Here is a 16,666-nt window from a genome sequence, read left to right as displayed (position 1 = left end):
TCCCCGAGACCCACCTGCACCCTGTCCTGACAGCTTAGATATTATTTATGCATCAACCACTTTTCTTAATGTATTGCCACCCAGTCATTATTTATGTATTTATGTGCATTGATTCTTAAATGCGGACCCAATAAAATGTTTATTTTTCTACTTTGTATAAAAATTGTGCAAATAAAAAAAGGAGGAAACAATGCTCCTTGTGGTGTGGGACTGTGGGTTTGTGTGGACTAAATTTTTAGGTTTTTTTGTTTTTTGGCGATTTTTTGTTGTTGTTGTTTTTGTTTCTGTTTTTGTTTTGCTGACGTAACCAATTATCACAAACTTAGCATCTCCAAGTAAGACAGATCTCACATTTCTGCAGGTGAGAAATCCAGGTGGGCTCGAGAGTTTCTCTGCTGTGGGTCTCACAAGGCTGAACAAAGTGCTGCTGGCTGGATTCTTATGGGGTGGGGGCTCTGGGGAGAACCTGTTTCCAAGCTCATTCAAGTTGTCGGCAGAATCGGTTCCTTGTGGTTGTAAGACGGAGGTCCCCGTTCCCTTGTGACATTGTGAGCGTCCATCCTTAGCTCTCGGTTGCCTCTTTCTGGTCTTGACGCATGAGACCCTACTTCTAGAGCCAGCAACAGCGTGGCAAGTTCTTCTCACGTTTGGAATGGGTCTCTGACTTCCCCCTTTCTGGCACATTTCTCTCTACTTCCAGCCCAAGAAAGTTCTCTGCTCTTCCGGACTCAGTGTTTAGATTGGACCCACTAGGATAATCCAGGGTAATTTCCGTATTTTAAAGTCCACAAATCCTAATCACATCCACAAAACCCCTTTGCCACGTAACATAAGTAGTCACAGATTCCAGGGATTGGGGTGGGCATCTTTGGGGGGCCAGTATGCAGCCTACCACAGTAGATGTGTGATTGTGTGCATCTGTGTTCTCTCTGAGGGCATGTGAGTGGATCACTTCGATGCATTCTTTTATAAAGTTATATTAACTAAAATGCCTTCATAAGAAGAACATTTGTCATCATACCCGAGAAGTCCAGAACAGCAGGGTCCCGTATGGTCCACGGGCTACACATCGCTAGCGATGCCCTTGATACGAAGCTAGTATAAGCTGAGCTGGGCTCAAAGTATAAAATATACTGCAGAAATTGAGGGATTTTTATTTAATTTTTTTTTTTTCAGATTGTGCCTGTGAAGTTTCTCCGCTGTAAAGTGACTATTCCCTCTTTGTAACAAGTGAGTATGGGGGGAGACTTGGAGACTAGGTAAATGCATATTCCTCCTCAAATTCCAACCTGTTCATGTTGGCATGCACTGATGGTGTTCGCCTGGTTGTTACTGTCAGGACAGTTACCAACCAGTGATTCTCTTTCTACATTTATTAGCTGGCATTCTACTGTCAGGAAGAGCTTTTCTCTTCTCCCTCATTTATGTATTTACTGATTAATTTCTATCAGCATGGACTCATGGCTTCTTATTTTATTCAGTGGATTGTAATTCCTTACTCTCATTTATTTTGCTGTTCCAGTTGTCCCCGATCAGGTCAATGGGAACACTTTCAAGAGGGCGCCTATGACCTTTTGTGTGTCCCCATCATTCTCTGAGCACCACCTTGCTTTCTGGAATGTGACTTAAAAAAAAAAAAGAGTATTTATTTATTTTAGGGGGGAGGGGCAGAGAGAGAGAGAGAGGTAGGGAGAGAAGCAGACTCCTGCTGAGTGCAGAGCCTAACATGGGGCTCAATTTCACAACCCTGAGATCATGCCTGAGCTGAAATCAAGAGTTGGATGCCTAACTGACTGAGCCATCCAGGTGCCCCTGGAATAAGATTTTTAGTAAAATTTGCCCTGCCCCAGTTCTGTAAAGAGCCATTTCTCCAAGAAGATCTGGTTACTTTCGGTGGAGAACAGTATTTAGTGACCAGGATGTAGGTGCTAGGTGGGCTGATTGCTACAGGAATACCATTGTCTCTATTCTTTCTGAGAGCAGAGCTAGGGAGTAGATGGATGTATGTACAGAATTTTTGTTTACTGTAAAAGGCTAAAATCAGTAATAATTTTTGTATTATCTGTTGAAATTATATTTTAGATATATTCTTTATCATTTCATATATTTCATATATTTATTGATCATATATTATTTAATATATTTCTTTTTACTTTTTAAATGTGGCTACTTGAATTTAAAATTACATATGTGGCTCACATAACACTTGTATTGAACAGTGCTGGTTTCAAGAGCGTGATGTCATAGTGGTTCTAGGCTCTTTCCACCTGGCTACTCCTCCATTCTCAGTGTATTAGTACGGTCTCCCCTCATGATCACAAAATGGCTGCCACAGATCCAGCCATCACACAATCACCTAATTGGCCAAAAAGCAGAAGTGGCAAAGACTCCAGCTAGCTGTATCTATATTTATTCTCTCTTTCTTCTTTTACTTAGAGAATCCCCGAGTTTTAAGTGAATTCCAGAGTGCTCTACCAAAGACGACATTTCCCAGCCTCCCTTGCACCTGAGGCAGCTGGTATTGCCCAATGCATGCAAGTGAAAGTGATCTGAACACCTTATGAGTCAGGAAATAGCAATCCCTGTCTCTTCTCCTTTCTCCTTTCCTGCTGAATGACAGGAATGAGAGTAGTCAATTTATTTTGCCTAAAATTTTCCAGGATATTTTCAGTGGCGATAGAATTCTGTGTTGACAGCCTTTTTCTCTTTCAGCACATTAAAGATTCAGGGTAAGTTATATATACAGACTTGGGTCCTTTCTTTCTGGAGCTCCCTCCACATTGAGATATCCTTTCTCACTTTCTAACTGCTCTGGAAGTCCCAAACTCTAGTGTCTGACACTCAGGTCAAGGACTATGGTTTTCTACTTAAGTTCTAGCTGTCCCTTGCCACATGGACAGAGATGCATCCCCAGGTGAAAAGCCCTATGAACTTAGATCTCACACAGTGCATTTGAAGGTTGAATCCTCTCCAGTTTCTACCTGCTTCTGGTTTCTCTCCAGTGCCTCCAAATAATTGTTTTTAATTTTTAAAATTTTTTATTTGGGAGGGCAGAGGGAGAGAGAGAATCCTAAGCAGGCCCCACGCCCAGCGCAGAGCCCAACATGGGGCTCAATCTCACGACCCTGAGGGATCGACCCCAGCTGAAATCAAAAGTCAGACACCTAACTGAATGACCCACCCAGGCACCCCTAAATAGTTGTTTTTTTTCTATTTTTAAGAAAGATTTATTTATTTTAGAGAGGGAGAGAGAGTCCCAAGCAGACTCCTCACTGAACACAGAGCGGGACACGGGGCTTGATCTTGCAACCCTGAGATCGTGACCCTGAGATCACAACCTGAAGATCACAACCCTGAGATCACAAGCCAAAGCCAAGAGTCAGATACTTAACTGAGAGCACCACCCAGGCACCCTTAAATAGTTTTTTTTAAAAATCATTTTGTCCAGAGTTGCTGATTGTTTTGTCTAGAGTTGGTAATTGTTGTCTGTGAAGAAGGTAGTCAGTACCCTCTGACATGTCCCTGTACCACCCTTCTCCCTCTCTGGTTCCCCCTCAAGTGAATGATTGCACTTGGGCTCTCTCCTGTGGCTGCAGACACATGTCAGCTGGGATTTGATAAATTCAAAGGTTTGACTGAGTTGGATGCCATTGTTGGCTCACTCATATGGCTGGCTGTGAGCTCAGCCGGGAGTGTTGACCAGAGCATCTGCAAGTGACTTCTGCAAATGACTCAGATTTCTCCCAGCACTGCAGTCCCTGAGCAGTTGAACTTCTTACAAGAGAGTAGGCTGCCCTCCAAGCAGTGTTTAAGGGACAGGAAGTGAAAGCTGAAGGCTAGTTAAGGACTATGTCCACAAATGACACTATATTCTATTGGTCCAAGCAGTCTCAGGCCCCGTCCAGATTGGAGGGGATGGTGAAAAATAAAACTCACTCTTGATGGTGGAATAGCAATGTCACATTGCAGTAGGGCATGTGGGATAGAGATATTGCTGGGAAATACAATTTGACCTCAATAGACACAATCCTGAGTTGTTTCCCCCCACACAGTACTCTAAGAATGTATGATGCTGTATGATGGAATGTGAGTGTCTGCCCAGGGTCTATGGCTGCCCAGTGCCCAGAGGAGTAAAAAAAAATCCAGACACCTCCAGAGGTTTTATCTAACACTAGTGTTAGGGGATAGATTGATTAGCATCACTCTCCATGGTCCTGAATCTGTGTGATTTCTCCCTGCCCAAAGCCATGCAGGAGAATGGTCCAACTCTACCAACACACACATATTGTGTGTTCTTTGTTTTGTCAATATTGACAAAAACTGAAGTATGATAATAGAAAAAGGGGAACCATTCTGTTTTATAACAATAGCAAAAAGTTAGTGAAAGATCACAGTGGATCCAGTCATATTCTAAGAGCTGCCTAAGGGAAAGTCCTTATATTCACACAATAATCTTATGTTGTTGGGGGCACCAGGGTGGCTTAGTCGGTTGGGCATCTGCCTTTAGCTCAGGCCTTGATCCCAGGGTCCTGGGATTGAGCCCCGTGTCAGGCTCCCTGCTCAGCGGGGAGCCTGCTTCTCTCTCTCCCTCTGCCTGCCACTCCCCCTGCTTGTGCTCTCTCTCTGTGTGTCAAATAAATGGATAAAATCTTTTTAAAAATCTACTTATAAAAAAATAATCCTATGTTGTAGGTACTATTATTAGCACACATTTTTAAGTCCAGGAAAGGTGAGGAACTGAGAGGTAAATCGCCCACTCCATGTTACACAGCTAATAAGTTAGGATTTGAAACAAATTATTCTTGACAGAGTCCATACTCTTTTTATTTTTCTTGATGTTGATCCCTCTCCTTGTTCATTGGTCTCTTGACAGAAGAGCAGTCACTGGTTGACAAGCAGAACTTAAGGTTCAGTGAGATTCTTGCTGTGTTTCAGGTGGAAAGGACCCCTCACTGGGAACCAGGGCTTCTTAATCAGCAGAGCCTAAATTTTTCTGGTAGGAATCACCACTTTCTAAGGTGGGTCCGTGGAAATGACGGTAAGCAATGCTATTTTGTCATTCACTCCTTGGTTCCCACTGGGAACCCAACACCATTTGGTAATGGTTGATTTAAGACATACACTGCATACTTTGTAACGGTTGTACTTTGTTATGAAGTCCTTTGATCCATGGTGCTGATATGTAGGATCCCATGTTGGTGGATCCAAGTTCTGAAATCCCTCAGATGGTAGTTCTTGCTGAGGCCTTGAGGTCAGAAGAGGCAAACCCTTGGCTGGGTTATCCCAGTCAAGATGAATCACTGCCCCATCCAGGTTGGAAGAGATCCAATGTAGTCAACTTGCCACCAAGTGGCAGGTTGGTCTTCTTAGTGAGTGGTGCTTCTGGCTAGCAGGCTTGACATTTGGCAGTGGCATCATCCAGATCAGTTTTGATGAATGGGAGCTCATACTCTGTGCCCCATCCATGGCTTTCATCCTGCCGCCATGGCTGTTCCATTCATGTGTTCATGGTACCAGAGCTGGGGAGGCTGATGACCGAGGCTGCTGATGTCAACTGGCCAAGTCATTATTGCTCCTTGGTTGATTAGTGTCACTTCTGTAGTAGATGTTCTCTGGTGGCATTGACATGCAAAAACAAATTAAACTGTGTATTCATTCCCATATGTCTACCCATATACCTCTATCTCAGATGGCCCCATCTGGGATCACCTCATCTTTTTCAGGCTAATTTCAAGCTGCTGAGCAAGCATCAGGGCCATTTGTTAATGGTTATAAGTTCGTGTATAGTCACCTTGGGCTACTTCTCTTTCCACATAATGGATGATCAGCTTTATCACCTGGAGCACTCTGCCTATTGATTAGATTTCCCATCACCGCCGCCTTTCAGGGTCACCCTTGAATGGGCTGTAGTGAAACAAAAGTCTATTTTCTTCTTCTTCTTCTTCTTTTTAGATTTTATCTATTTATTTGAGAGAGAGAGTGAACGAGAGAGAGAAGGAGCAGGGGGAGGGGCAGAGGGAGAAGCAGACTCCCCGCTGAGCAGGGAGCCTGACTCGGAGCTCAACCCCAAGACCCGGGGATCATGACCCAAGCCGAAGGCAGATGCCCAACGGACTGAGCCACCCAGGCGCCCTCTATTTTCTTCTTAGACCCACATACTGAACCAACCTATTCATGGCCCAAGCTCAGCCTCTGCGGCCATACGTGGGAACAGAGGAATAGGCATCGATGCCCCGGTGACAGATGACCTGGAGGCTTGGCCCACTTGTTCACAAAGCAGACTTGTACTCTGGCCCTGCCTATGCCCGATCTTAGATGTACCGCTTCCATTTTACAATGAATGGTTGCTTGGATCACCCGGACTTATGATCTGGTGGGTCAGGCAGCTCATAACTGGTCACTTGGTGTCCAGAGGCCCTGCACTTCCTAACCTTTGTGACCCAGCAGCCTGCCAGACACTGCTTTATGAATGGAGTATACTTTGTTGTAGATGCCCTGACCTTGCTCCAGAACCCTAGTGGGTTCCCATTGTGATTTTTGTCCCATTGAGGTTTGTGTCAATGCCACAAGAGGCCTTTTCTTACCGTAGATCCCTCAAATTCCATAGGGTCTGTTGGGTCATATGCTTCCAGTGACAGAGGGGCTCACACCACAGCCTGGACCTGCTGCAGAGGGCTATTCTGTTCTGCACCCCACTCAAAGCTGACACTGCTCCATGTTTGTGGCTTGGAGAATTATTCCTGTATGCTGTCTGCTGAGCCCAAACATGCCTAACCAGCTTTGTGCCTTTTTCTTAGCAGGGGGAGGTGTGAGTTGCAATAGTTTCTTTTGAAGGAGGTGTCCTGACATACCCCAGGCCACTGGAATCCTCAAGACTTGACTTGTGTAGCAGATGCCTGCAACTTTGAAGGGTTTCTCCTCCACCCTTGGGAGGATATCTTCCAATGTACTTGTCACTTCTTCCTCTTATAATCTGATTAGCATGTTGCTGTTGAAGAGTGAGCCAACATGATGTTCTGTGTCCAGATGGCCCAGGTCCTTGCAGTTAGTGTTATGGCAGAGGGCAGGACGGCTAACATATCCCTGGGGCCAGATTAAATGTGCATCTTGGCCATCCTGAGTAAATGCGACACGCCTCTGATCCTCCTTTCTGTAAGGGACCGAGGGATTGCATTTGCCAGGGCAATGGCCACATATCACATAGTGAGGCTGTGTTAATTCTCTCTGGCAAAGATATCCTGTCCAGCAGAGCAACTGCAATTTGGGCTACTATTTGATTAAATTTGCACATCCACTGTCATCCACCACGATCCAGATAGTTTTCGAAGGGGTCAGGCAAGTGAATTAAATGAGGGTATAATGGGGAACACCACTCTTGCATTTTTCATGTCTTTGAGGATGGCATAGGTCTCTGCCATACCCTAGGGGATGTGATGATTTTTTAAAAACTATGATGACTGGGATGGGAAAGGGCCGCCTTCAGAGGATTCTATTTGGCCTTCCCCCATTATAACAGCTCTGGGAGGGAGACCTGGGTCAGGAATCCATTTATCACCTGCCTCCATATGCCCCCCTGACTCTAACAGAAGGGCCAGAATGGCGTTCTGGGTCCCCAGCATTGATATTAATCAGACCCTGTGTTCAACAGTTATCAAAAGGTCTGAGTTTTCACATTTAAACAGTGCACTGTTAACCAAGGTAATTGCCATTAGCAATGGCTTCCAGTAAATGTTTAACAAGTGGCTCTCTGAGAAGAAAAGCTCTAATTTGTAGCATTTTCCAATTTCTATCATGTAAATACAATGGCCATGGCTGACACCAAGCTGCCAACATGGCATCCCTGAGCACAGAGTTTGGAAAAGCTGTCCAGCAGGATATCATTATCTAGTATTTCTATGTAGGAATAATAGACAAAGTATTTTACTTCCCTAGGGCTGTCATAACAGACTCCCACAAACTGTGTGACTTGAAATGGCAGAAATGTGTTGTCCCACAGTTCTGAAGGTTGGAAATCCAAAATCAAGGTATCAGCTGGGCCAGGCCTGTTTCCATCCGAAAACATGAGAATACTTCCTCATCTTTTCCAGCTGCCGGACCTTTCCCAGCAATCCTTGGCATTCCTCGGGTGCACCGTTGCAATCTCCTATGGCCGCCTTCCCCCTCGGTGTCTCTTCTTCCTCTTTTTATAAGCACACCGGTCATACTGGATTAGGGCCAAACCTAACGACCTCATTCATCTTAACTAATAACTTCTGCAATGATTCTATTTCCAAATAAGGTCACATTCTCTAGGACTGGGGGTGAGGATTTCCATATATCTTTTTGAGGGACACAATTCAACTCATAACATAAATTACCTCGAGAGCATAGATATAGTGTGGTAAAATAAATAGGAAGTGATTTATGGGTATTTATTACTTTTTTTTAGTCAGATTTAAAAGATTTTATTTATTTATTTGAGAGAGTAAGAGAGAGCATGAGTGGGGGCAGGGACAGTGGAGGGGCAGAGGGAGAGGGAGAAGCAGGCTCTCCGCTGAGCAAGGAGCCCAGGATGGGACTTGATCCCAGGATCCCAGCATCAAGACCTGAGCCAACCAACTGAGCCACCCAGGCACCCCTGTTGTGGTAAGATTTTAAATTGTAAGTTCATATAATTTCATGTTTTTTTTTTTAAAGATTTTATTTATTTATTTGAGAGAAAGAGAATGAGAGATAGAGAGCACGAGAGGGAAGAGGGTCAGAGGGAGAGGCAGACTCCCCGCCGAGCAGGGAGCCTGATGTGGGACTCGATCCCGGGACTCCAGGATCATGACCTGGGCCGAAAGCAGTCGCTTAACCAACTGAGCCACCCAGGCTCCCTAATTTCATGTTTTGAATGGCTTTGCTTAACGATAGACTTGCAAAATTCCTGAAAATGTGACAATTGGCTCTGGGATGTTGGTACAAGCCACACCATGGGTTGTGGGTCCCTTTGGGGAAGGACTTTCCCTGAATCTCCACAACTCTTAGGAAGATCTCCTGAGTCTGTCTTCCATTTCCTCTGCTCCCAAGACAGAATCTGGCTTTCAAGTCCTGCCTTGAGTTGGTGATTCTCCATCTGAGCCTGTCATTATGGTCCAGGACACTTCCTCTTTTACCAGTATCTCCTCCTTGCTCATCACGGGTAAAAATTTTAACTCTTGCACTGCTAAGCACGCTAGGGGTCTCCTCCACACTCCACCTGCTACTGGAGATGGGGTCCTCATCACCAGCCTCTCAGAAAGTGTCCCCATTCCAAGATCCCATCACTGAGTCTGCTTCATAAGACCACTTTTGATAGCAGCGGCCTTAGATTAGATTTTCTGGAACACTCTGACACAGGATTGCAGCAGAAGTCTTATTGGGGGGTGGGGCTCTCAGGAGCTGCACCTGAAAGAATATGATGAAGGAAGGACCGCAGGGCTGTTCCACAGAGATGTTGGCCCATCCTACAGAGAGCTCTGCAACTGAAATGGCCCTTCACAGTTGTACCAAATTGCAGCTGGGATCCACACTTTGGTATCTCTATTATACCAGCCAACCACTGGCCATGGCCAGTGCCCTGGGAAGGGGACTAATTTTGAGGCAGGGCAGTTCCTTGTAGCTGACAGTATTTCCTTCACGGGGGTACAGCCAAGAGCCATCAGCAGCTGCATTCCTAACAGCTGGGGCCTGGTGTGCAGGTCCTGAAGAAGGGATCTGGGTAGAGCATCAAAGTATCCATGGCACAGCCTAAGATTCAGGGCCTCACCTTTGCATGGCCCTTCCCAGTCTGGGCTGGGCGGCAGGGGGACCTTCTCCATGGGGTCACGTGGTCACCTGTTTTTGTAAAATAAGCATGTTTTCCCATTGGGTTTCCTTTTTTATTGAGATAACATTGACATATGCCGTTATATTAATTTCAAGTATACAGCTTAATGACTCAATATTTGGATATATTATGAAATGATCACCTCAATTCATCATCATTCATACTTAGAACTTTCTTGACATGCGAACTTATAAGCTACTCTCTCAGCGATTTTCAAATATTCAATACAGTATTATTAGCCATAGTTACTGTGCGTCACGTCCCAGTAGTTATTTATTTCATAACTGGAAGTTTGTGCTTTTGATCACCTTCACCCATCTCGGCCACCCCCAACCCGCTGCCTGCCTCTGGCAACCATCGATCTGTTCTCTGTGTCTATGAGTTGTTTAGTTTTTGTGGGTTTGGTTTTTTTGGGGGTTGTTTTTTTTTTTTTTAGCTTCTACTTAGAAGTGAAATCATATGGTGTTTGTCTTTCTCAGACTTATTTCACTAAGCATAATGCCCTCAAAGTCCATCCATGTTATCACAAATGGCAAGATTCCCTTTATTTTTATGGGTGAATAATATTCCGTTGTTATATATATATACTATAGCTTCTTTATTCCTCCACTGATAGACACTTAGGTTGCTTCCTTGTCTTGGCTATTGTAAATAATGCTGCAATGAACACAGTTCTTTTGAGTTAATGTCTTCTTTTCCTTTGGATAAATAGGAGTGCAATTGCTGGATTATATGCTAGTTCTATTTTTAAATTTTTTAGGAACCCCCATGCTGTTTTCCTTTGTGGTTGCATCCATTCAGTTTTTCAAAAGGAGCCCCCAAATGGTGTGAGCTTCAAGCCCCACTAATCCTGGATCTGCCTCCTTGAGTGAGAGCAACTCCAACCAGTCAATTCATGCTGAAAAGAGTTTGCATAAAGCCTAAGCTGCTGTAACAAAGAGACCCTCAAAGCAGTGGATGAAAAAAAAAACCCACAGAAGTGCAATGCTCTACCACCCCACAGCCCCATGGGGAGTGGTCCAGTTGGCAGGATGTCTCAAGTCAGTCTTCCAGGGACCCATTTTTTTCCTGTTCTACAATCCACCGAGGGCAGGCATTCTTCCCCATTTTCACATATTGGACCTCATGACAGACTTGCAAAGCTTCTCAAAATAAAAGAAAATACACAGGACAAAGAAATCCAATTTTTATTGTAATGCAGTTATCAAAATATTTTTTTAAAACTTGATAATTTATGTGCTTCTTCACTAAAGCATTAAATAAAAAGCCACTCATGGCAGCTTTAATAGCTACTTTAACTTAAAAGTAGAGATGAGCATGAATAATATTTCAAGATGCCTGTTGGAAAATAACGTAATAAGAAAATATCTGAAAATACCTTTTGGTGACGAAGTCACAAGTTCTGCCAACACTGTTGTGGTTTGTTGCCTATATCTCTAACAGATGTGTAGTAGACTGAATAGTGGACCCCAAAGATGTTCCTGGTCCCTGGAACCTGTGACTATTTTCCCTTACGCAGGAAAAGAGGCTTTGCAGAGTGATTAAGTTAAATGTCTTGAGATGGGGAGATGATTCTGGGCTGTCCAGGTGGACCTAGTGCAATCACAGGGGCCCTTTTTTTCTTTAAGATTTTATTTATTTATTTATTTATTTATTTATTTATTTATTTATTTATTTATCAGAGAGAGAGAGAGAGAGCACAAGCAGGGGGAATGGCAGGCAGAGGGAGAGGGAGAAGTAAGCTCCCCGCTGAGCAAGAAGCCCGATGAGGGACTCCATCCCAGGACCCTGGGACGACACTTAACCTACTGAGCCACCCAGGCATCCCCACAGGGGACCTTATAAGAGGAAGGCAGGAGGGTCAGAGTCGGGAGCAGGAGCAGTGACATGGAAAGCAGCAGACAGGAATGCTGTGAGGAAGGAAACATGAATCAGGTGACCTGTCAAAACTGAAAAAGGCAAGGAAACAGATTCTCCTCTGAAGTCTCTAGAAAAAACCAGCCCTGCCAACACCTCGATTTTAGACATCTGACCTCCAGAACGGTGGGAGTATAAATAGATGGAGTGTGTTTGTTTCATTCCTTTGGTTAGGTAATTTTTAAAAATTTTCCTTGTGATGCATACACAGAAGATTTACCATCTTGGCCATTTGTAAGTGGACAGGTCAGTGGTATTAAGTATCTTCACACTGTTGTGCAACCGATCTCCAGAACTTTTTCATCTTGCAAAACTGAAACCCAGTACCCATGAAACAACAATTTCTCCTTCCGCCGGCAGCCACCATCCTACTTTCTGTCTCTATGATAATTTACCAACTCCAGATACCTCTTATAACTGGAATCCTACAGTATGTTTATTTTTGCGACTAGTTTATTTCACTTAGCGTCATGTCCTCAAGGTTCATCCATGTTGCAGCTCATCATGCATCAGAATTTCCTTCCCTTTAAAAAACTGAATAATAGGGGTGCCAGGGTTGTTCAATCAGTTAAGTGTCAGACTCTTGGTTTCAGCTTCATGATCTCAAGGTCATGAGATCAAGCCCCATGTCGAGGCCCACAATAGGCTCCGAGCTCCGTGCTCAGCAAGGAGTCCACTAGAGATTCTCTCTCTCTTTCTCTGCCCCTCCCCGCCAATAAATAAAATAAAATTTTTATTAAAAAATTTTTTAAAGATTTTATTTATTTATTTGAGAGAGAAAAAATGAGACAGAGAGAGCATGAGAGAGGCGAGGGTCAGAGGGAGAAGCAGACTCCCTGCCGAGCGGGGAGCCCGATGCGGGACTCGATCCTAGGACTCCAGGATCATGACCTGAGCCGAAGGCAGTTACCCAACCAACTGAGGCACCCAGGTGCCCTTTTTAAAATTTTTAAAAATCTTTTTATTTATTTTTTTAAAGATTTTATTTATTTATTTGACAGAGAGAGACACAGTGAGAGAGGGAACACAAGCAGGGGGAGTGGGAGAGGGAGAAGGAGGCTTCCCGCCGAGCAGGGAGCCCAATGCAGGGCTCGATCCCAGGACCCTGGGATCGTGACCTGAGCCGAAGGCAGACACTTAATGACTGAGCCACCCGGGTGCCCCAAAATAAAATCTTTAAAAAAAAAGCTGAATAACATTCCATTGTGTGTATAGACCACATTTCGTTTGTCCAGTCATCAGGCAATGGAAAATTTGCATTAAATTACTAATTTTGTGGTGATTTGTTATAGCAACAATAATAAATTATATATAACATACATTTTATATGTATATGGTGAGAGAAAGCATAGTACCCACCTCAAAAGTGTTGTGGAAATTCATTGTTCTTGTGTGGGGAAAGCCTCTAGGACAAGGAGGTGCCACTGGGAGAATTTCTCCATTGTATTCACTTTGCCTTGGCTGTTCCCACTATCTGGAATGCTGTTCCCTCCCTCCCTCCTTCAGGTCTTCATTCAGATGTCACCTCCCCCAACTGTCTTACAGCATGCAACCCCTTCTCTGCATACCTGGCTGCATACCCATCTCCATCCCCAGCTTAATCTTTCTCCAAAGCACTTGCTAGTAGCTGACTTCATATACACTTATTATTTTTTATTGTCTGACCCTCCCACTGGAAAGTCAGCGCCATGAGGGGTAGGGAGGTTTGTGTTTTGTTCACTGCTGGATCTTCCGTGCCTAGAACTGTGCCGGCCTGTAGTAACTAATCAATGAATACGTTCTTGAATCAATGATTGGCTGATTGGCTGAATGAAGAAAAAAAAGGAATGAGCTCCTTTATTCCACAATTAGCTGGGTCCTTCGAAGACCTCAGCTGCACCTAAAATCCTTAGCAGACACTCATTCCCGTCTCATATTGGTATCAGGTGGAGGGTGGCCAAGGAGAGCTATCCCGTGCTTTCACTCTTCTGTCTTGGCCTTACCGACTCTCTCTTCTCTCCACAGTGGTTCCCTGGGTCATCTCCCAGCTGTAAGCAGCCTCCCTCAGAAGCCTCCAGCCCATTCATAGAGGTACTTTCTGGGTATCCCCTCATTGTCTGCTGTCCACATTTGGGCAGCCTGCAGAGATGAGTCCCTGCCCCATCCGGGCACCTATCACCCCTCCCCGTGGGGCTGAAGCTGCCCCAACCCTGAGGATCGTCCAGCTCCAGAAGTCACTTTCCCATGTCAGTTTCCCTTTCTGCAGGCTCACCTGGCTTACCTGGGCCTGCCCTGCTCCCGGGCTTCCCCAGCCTGGAGCTTTCCCTGGCTCCCAGGACAACCTTGGGCTGTGTTCTGCTCTGTCAGCCCAGACAGCCCATCTGTCCAGGCTAAACGTTGCAACATGGAGCTGAGGCAAAAATTATCTCCCAGGAGGAGGTGGAAATTGAGAGACACTGTCATCAGGGACAGAGATGAGACCCAGAAGGAGAGACTGAGGCCCCAGGGCAATGGATCCCAGGGCGGCTATTATATCTTCCTCTTGGTGAAAGAGGCTCAGGAGCCACAAATGCAGCCAGGTGTGGGGCCCTACGAGGGAGAAGGACAGCTTTGTTTGTGTCCCCTTTGTTGCTTCTGCTGGGGGCTGACCTCCACCCTTGCTCTCTAGGAAGAGTCGCTCTCCCTGAAGGCCTGGAGCTGCCGCCCCCATCTCTTCCCCAGGACCTGGGACCTGCAGGAGCTGCAGGTGAGGGGACAGTCAGGGCCACCCCTGCCCTCCCCTGGCCCTGCTCCTCTGGCTCCTTAGGCCGCCCCTTCACCTTCTCATGTGTCGCTCTCTCCTCCCCTCCCCACCAGCACCACGCACCGCTTCCCCTCCCTGAGCACCTGGCTGGGCCCTCTCCCCTGTCCCCTGACTGTCACCTTTGCCTGGCCCTTCCTTAGTCCTCCCCACCTGTCTTCTCTCAGGTGCCACTCTCATCTATCTCCGTCTCTGTCTCCTGTCCTTGGGTGTGGGAGAGCCCGTGGCTTTGGAGGCTGAGCCGGCCTTGACCCTGAAGGTCCTGGGGACCATGGCTGTGCCATATCCACTCTGAGCTCCAGGTCTGTGTGAGTGCTCAGGGCACCCGGGCCCTGTCTGTGGGTTCTGGGCATAGCGGACCTCACCCCTCTGCCCCAGGCTCTGCTTCACATACCACCCTCCTCAGCCTCTGGCAGGCACCTGGTCCTGAGGCGCCTCCAGCACTGGCTGCACTGGCTCCACGAGGCCCCAAAGAAGGTGGGTGACCAGGGAGTGAGCAGTGTCTGGGGACAACTGGGAGCCCAGATGACAGGCAGCCACTGACCCAGCCCTTCCTCCCCCACAGGAGTCCCTCAGCTGCCTGGAAGCCTCTGTGACGTTCAACCTCTTCCACCTCCTCACCCAGGACCTTCACCAGGACACGTGTTGCCAGTGAAGACCCATGTGTCTGATCCCTGAGACCCACCTGTAGCATGTCCTTTAGATATTATTTATGCAAAAACTATCTTCCCTAGATTATTATCTCCAGATCCCTATTTATGAAGCCCCCAAAAGATGTTTATTGTGCTTTTCATAAAATGCAGGAAAATAAATAATTTGCCTGACATTGACCTTGTTTAGGACTACACAACTGCACAAGTGACTGTGGCTCCCTGAGTGTGTGTGTATGTGAGGGGGGAGGGGAGAGAAAAGGAAGAGGGAAGGGGAGAGAGAGAGAGAGTATGAAAGAATGAATGACGAATGATGGGCTCGCTAAGAATGCTTTTAGGGTTTTTATGAGAGGATTTTATTGCAAGCAACTTCAACATCACAAGCAGCCATGATACCAAGTAATAATATATCAGGAAGGAGGCTGTGGCTGGGTCAGATCAGTGTCACAATGGCTTTATCATGAACCTAAGGTCTGTATCTGAGTATTTCTTAGGATATGTATCAAACTTGTGTTTGTGGTTCATTCCCCTAAACCTACTGTGGTTCCAAACCCAGAGTGACTGCTGTAAGGGTGGAAATCTCTGGGGAGGAAAGTCAGAGTTGTGGCCAAAAGTCATCAAAGTTCCAGGGCATCTGTGTGGCTCAGTCAATTAAGCATCTGCCTTTGGCTCAGGTCATGATCCCAGGATCCTGGGATCAAATCCAGCATCAGGCTCCCTGCTCCGCAGGGAGTCTGCTTCTCCCTCTCCCTCTCCCCCCTGCTCATGCTCTCTCTCTCTCTCTCTCTCACACACTCTCTGTCTCTCAAATAAATAAATAAAATCTATTTAAAAAAGTCATTTAAGTTCCACTATGGGCATTGTTCTATGCAGACAATTGTGTCATCTGCAAACAGTTTTATTTCCTTTTCCCCACTCTATATGCTTTTATTTCCTTTTCTTGCCTTATTGCACTGGACAGAACCACAATACTATGTTGAATAAGAATGGCAAGAGAAAAGGCATCTTTTCCCTCTTGTAGGGGGAAAGCCTTCTGTCTTTCACCATTAAGTGTAATGTTAGCTGTGGGGGGTTTGTAGATGCTTTTTATCATCTTGAGGAAGTTCTCCATTCCTATTTTTCTAAAAGTTTTAAAAAATCATGAATGGATGTTGAAGTTTGGCAATTTTTTTCTGCATTGATTGATATGATCACATGACTTTTCTTCATTAGCCTGTTTTGGTGGATTATACTGATTAGTTTTCAAATACTGAACCCGTCTGGCATCCTTGGATGAACCCCATTGGATCATGGTTTATAATTCTTTGATCTTTTGCTGAATTCTATGTGCTAATATTTTGTTAAAGATCTTTGTGTCTATATTCATTACTTATTTTTGTGTGAGATAACATTCACCTCACTTTTTAAGCCAGTTGAGTTAGGATTCTCTATTACTTGCAGTCAAAACATCCTTAATGACACACATGGAAGTGAAAGGCGAATTTCCCTCAA

At 45.4% G+C, this 16,666-nt stretch overlaps 1 pseudogene; it reads left to right on the top strand.

Moving 5' to 3' along the window:
- Positions 1–5,032: 5,032 nt before the first annotated feature.
- Positions 5,033–15,180, top strand: LOC113936365 (annotated as a pseudogene).
- Positions 15,181–16,666: the final 1,486 nt, after the last annotated feature.

Source organism: Zalophus californianus, chromosome 17, assembly GCF_009762305.2.
Source record: "Zalophus californianus isolate mZalCal1 chromosome 17, mZalCal1.pri.v2, whole genome shotgun sequence".
Classification (NCBI taxonomy): Eukaryota; Metazoa; Chordata; class Mammalia; order Carnivora; family Otariidae; genus Zalophus; species Zalophus californianus.
The sequence above is the reverse complement of the archived record's forward strand: the minus strand, read 5'-3'. Positions and strand labels throughout refer to the sequence as shown.